Genomic DNA, 5,913 nt, shown 5'->3' with positions numbered 1-5,913 from the left:
TATATCTTCAACCGATTTCGGGTTAATTGTGGCCATTATAAGTCCAACTTACCTGAATTTTGGCACATCCAACCAATTCAGTCTAGAAGCAAATACATCAAATTTGGAGAAAATCGTTTCAGATATAGCTATAGCTCCGATATATGTTTCATCTGATTTGGTGTTTAAGTCCCTACTATTCGTAATATGCATTCGACAGTAATTATATTGGTATTAGATATCTTATAGTGTTCATAAATACCTTTATCAAATAAGATAGAGATCGGCTAAGATTTTAATACAGCTCCCACATATCCTTAATCCGATTTCAGGTTTATTGTGCAAATAATGGCTAATATCAGCCCAAATGGAGTAAATTTCGGGACGGACCATTTTGTGGAACTTGGCTCCGATATTTATTTTTTAAATATAACCCTTTCTCGAAGTGTTATCATGTACTTTATAACAATATTATTTGGTATAAAAGATTAAAATGCCTCCGTCAAATTTAGTGAAAATCGATTCAGAATTGGATATGCCTCCCATATATTAGTTCCCTCTGAAACCAACTAAAATCTAAATGTTGATAAGTGGTACGATCTACTTCAAATAAATTCTTTAGTGGTGTAAGATATCATATAGTCGGCCCCGCCCGACTTTTGACTTTTCCTTACAGGTTTTTAAAAGTCAATGGATTAATGATAAATTTCCACAATAATAACTTTAATTGTCGGGCTTAGGGTATCATGCATTCAGTTAGATTTCTTTGTCTGTCATCATTTACCCACTTTTTAAATTTGTTATAAGTACCGTTGAGATACACACGAGGTGATGCATTAAATTTATGACCACATTAGCCATGTGTGACTATAATGAGTTTTTATTAATTTATGACCCATCAAATAAAAATTTTCAATGCTTAATACAGCTGTAATGAATTAAAAACATACAAAGTACGCTATAGGCATCCTTAATTAGGAACCGCGTGTATTGCCAATTTAAGAATTATTTGGTCCGAATAGGTTTAATGCTTAGGGCAACATAGAAGTTGAACTATTGAGTGCCTATTTGAATGGACAAAAAGTCAGAATGTTAGTTTTTCAATGTAATGCTCATAGAACAAGTAAACACTACGTTAAGTTCAGTTGGTACGAACATTTTATACCCTCCACCATCGTATGTAGGGTATATTAAGTTTGTCGTTCCGTGTGTAACACCACGAAATAAACATTTTAGACCCCACAAACTATATATATTCTTGATCAGCATTAAATTCTATGTCGATTTAGCGATGTCCGTTCGTCTGTGGAAATCACTCTAACTTCCGAATAATAAATAAAAATATAATAAAATTTTACTCAAGTGTGTATTTGGTCTGGAGGACCAATGGGCTATATAGGTCCACGTTTAGGTATAGCCCCCATATAACTGTTTTCACCGGAATTGTTTAAAATTTCTCATTTGAAGTTCCTAATAGGTAATACTGCCTGTGACAGAAAATTGTTTATGCAGGTCCAGGTCTTCGTATAACCCCCATATAGCGGTGCTTCCCTGTATTCGGTAATTTGCTGAAATCAGGTCATTATTCACCGAATTGTTTCAAATTTCGTACTTGCACATCATGACGGGTACAACAGTCTGTGACATAAAAATGTCTACACAGATCCGCGTCTTTGTACAGCCCCCATATCGGTACCACCCTATATTCGGAACTGTAAAGATTTTAGCTACATTATTCGCAGGAATTGTTTGAAATTTCGTATTTGAATTTCCTAATGAATACTACAACATATGACAAAAAATGTCTATGCAGGTCAACGTCTTCGTGTAGCCTCCATATAATGATACCTCCCGATATTTGGTATTTTGATGATCCTAGCGACATTATTCACCGGAATTGTTTCAAATTTCGTATTTGAAATTTGTAAAGGGTACTGCAGCCTACGACTGAAAATTTTCTATGAAGGCCCACGTCTCCGTATAGCCCCCATATAATGATACCTTCTGGTATTCGGTATTTTATGATTTCAGCGACATTATTCGCTGGAATGGTTTCAAATTTCGTATTTGCACTAAGTAATGGATTTTACAGCCTATGACAGAAATTGTCTATACAGATCCGCGTCTTTGTATAGCCCCATATATCGGTACCACCCTATATTCGGAACTGTAATGATTTTAGCTACATTATTCGCAGGAATTGTTTGAAATTTCGTATTTGAAGATCGGAATCGGTACTACAGCCTATGACAAAAAATTACTGATGGACAGGGTGATAAAAAAAAACTGCAACAAAGTAAAACGCCATAATTTTACATTTATTTTAAATTTTATTGAATGAAAGCAAAAAATGTCGAAGCAGCATCAAATTTTAGAAGAAGCTTAGATTTGTTCGAATTGGTCACCTTTGGCACGAATTATGGCCTTTAAACGGCCAATGAAACCGTCACACCCTGCCCGAATGTTGCTCTGCGGTATTTTGGCCCATTCCCGGCGGAGCGCTTGCTTGAGGTGATCGATACTTTGGTATTTTTTAGTGCCAACCTTGTTTTCCAAAATACTCCAGCCACAATAGTCCAACGGATTGGTATCCGGAGATTTTGGTGGCCATTGTGCGCTGGAAATGAAGCGAGGAACCTCATTTTATAACCATTCTTGGATGGCGCGTACTGAGTGCAATCGTGTTGAGTCCTGTTGGAATGTCCAAGATCTGCGGTCAAAATGTTTGCGTGCCCATGGCTTTAATACACCCTCCATAATTTTTTCATTATAATATTTTGCATTTATTCTGATGGCACGGTCGATTAATACGAGCGGAGAGCGACCATCGGCTGTTATGGCGGCTCACACCATCACCATTTCCGGCGCTCGGCGCTTGAGTTCTGGTGGTCAACCGAAGGTACAGCTGACCTCTTTGGCAAGTAAACACGATCATTTTGTTTGTTTACAAGCTGCTCCTGATATTCGGTATTTTGATAATTTTTGGCGGAATTATTTACCGGAATTGTTTCAAATTTCGTATTTGAAGTTCGTAATGGGTTCTACAGCCTATGACATAAAATTGTCAATGCAAGTCTACGTCTTCGAATAGCTTCCATATCGATTTCTCCCGAAATTCGGTATTATGATGATTTTAGCTGCGTTATTCAATGGAATTGTTTCAAATTTCGTAGTTGAAGATCGGAATCGGTACTTCATCCTATTGCAGAAAATGAACGTTTTCTACGTTTTTTTTTTTTTTTTTTGTTGATTGTTCAAGTTTCTTCAAAATGGTGGAGGGTATTACAAGTTCGGGCGTCCGAATATTTATGTTATATATTTCAAGAAGTGGACGATTTGTAGGCAATTTGGCTATCCTCAAAATGCCTTAAATGGGCCGACTATGTGATACCTTACACCACCATGCATATTTAGTAGAGCTCTCGTAATAAAGTATTTAATTTGGTTTCAGAGGGAACTAATATAGGGGAGTCATATCCAATCTGAATCGATTTTCACTAAACTTGACGGAGACATTTAACCTTAAATACCAAATAACATTGCTATATAGTGCATGATATCACTTCGAGAAGGATTATATTAAAACATATATATCGGAGCTGTGTTCCACAAAATGGAAACGTACGTCCCGAAATTCATTCCATTTGGCCTGATAATTTTGGGCACAATAAACCTGAAATCGGACTAAGGATATATATGTGAGCTATAGCTATATCTGAACCGATTTTTTATGTACTTGCTTCTAGACTGAATTTGGTCGAATGTGCCAAAATTCAGGTCATTTGGATTGATATTGGCCACTTGGTAACCCATAAACCTGATATCGGATAAAGATATATATGGAAGCTATGTCCTAATCTGAACCGATCTCGATAGGAGGAGGTATACTTGCACAGAGGTATTTTCCAGCAGTATCTGATGTCCGATACCAAATATCATTTTTGTGGAGTGTATATACGCATGTGAGGGACTTAAAACCCAAATCGGATGAAACATTTGTATGGGAGCTATAGCTCTATTTAAACCAATTTTCTCCAAATTTGATGAACTTTCTTCTAGACTGAATTCTGTGGGATGTACCAAAATACCATTTGAACTTATATTAGCAATTTGGTGCATGATATGAGAGCTATATATAAATCTGATGCGATTATTACAACTCCCAATAAGGTTCGTCCTTGGTGCAAACAAATATTGTTTGCAAAATTTCATCTCAATCGGACAATAATGCGACCTGCATTTTGTTAACAAGAATACATGGACGGATGGACGGACTGACATGCATAAATCGAATATTCTACGAATATCCTCAAAAGTACCGTTATATGGGGACTATACCAAAGCGTGAACCTTTACATACAATATTTCGCCACACGAACTAGGACCCATAATGACCTACAAATACCAACAAATCCGTAAAAAATGTTGCAAAAATCATCAAATACCGAATGTCGGGAGGTACCTTTATATGGGGCTATACCAAAACATAGACCCATACATGCAATGTTTCATCACCGGAGCTGAACCCATTATGACCAACAAATACCAATTTTTAGACAAATCCATGAAAAATGTGGCAAAAATCATCAAAATGCCGAATATCGGGAAGCGTGTACCCAAGCCTGAACCTATACTTACAATGTTTCGCCCACACGAATTAGGACCCATTATGACCTACACATACCACTTTTCAGACAAATCCGTGAAAAGGTGTGGCAAAAATCATGAAAATACCGAACATTGGGATGTACCGTTATACCGGACTATACCAACACGTGGATCGATATATCTCATTTTCAATACCAACCAAACCAACCTAGACGCAATACAAATTATTTTGCTAAATTACGAAGCTCTACGTCAAATAATGTCGCCTGTATCGTGATTTCAACAGACAGATGGACAGACGGGCATCGTTAATTCGACTTAGAATTTATGCTGATTATGAATATATATACATTATGGGGTCTACGACTAATATTTAGGGATGTTACAAACGAAATGACCTTTCCAAGGTGGAGGGTATTAAAACAGTAACAGGTCATTGATTGATTTTACAATTTTTTGAATTCATATAAAAATTGCTAAGAACAAAAACTTAATTTGCTACCAACTATGTATACCTTATTATCCAAATAACGCAGCAGCAGCCACTGATGTTTTTTTTTTTTTTAGGCATTGCCATCGAAAAATAGTCTATTTTTGGCATTTTTTTTCCTAATAACCAATACCAATGCTTTCGTTATGTGGCAATTTCGTTGTTGAATGATTTAAATAAACCACATACATATTTACATACATTGCCATTAACATTGACCATTAAAAACTGTCAGCATCACATATTCAAAATTGTTCATTTCACAATGGATGATTGTCTGTTTGACTGGCTGGACCGATGATGATGGTAACTATTATAATTATGTTCTTAACGAGATGGACATGATTGCTTGGGCGATATGTACATACAATATGAACATACTATGCGATCTCTGAATTGTTATTGAATTACACTTTATACTTATACACTTTATCTAAAACTGTTAAATAATTTTCAAAAATATTTTTCACAAAACAAAAAGAAAAAATATTTTCAGATCTGTGTTGAAGTATCCTTCGAATTTTTATAAAGTGTGTGTGTTCTGCAAATATTCCTGCGTATGTATGTTTGGCAAATATGCAATGTACATACATTCTCATGTATTATCATCAAATCGTCAGACCACAAAATAAAACCTCACATACACTCGAACGCATACAATTTATTTGCATTGTTCCGGCCTGTAGGTCACAATGGCAGTGTTGTGTTAAGCGTGACAAATGACGATGGCAAATGGGTGTAAAATAGTTGTACTTGGAAAATATAATAAAATATTTAGGAGAATTCTTCAGCTGAAATTGAGTGGTTTTGACAATTTCCATAAATTTTGGCTTTGA

Source organism: Musca domestica, unplaced genomic scaffold (assembly GCF_030504385.1).
Source record: "Musca domestica strain aabys unplaced genomic scaffold, Musca_domestica.polishedcontigs.V.1.1 308, whole genome shotgun sequence".
NCBI lineage: Eukaryota > Metazoa > Arthropoda > Insecta > Diptera > Muscidae > Musca > Musca domestica.
Note: the sequence above shows the minus strand (reverse complement) of the source record.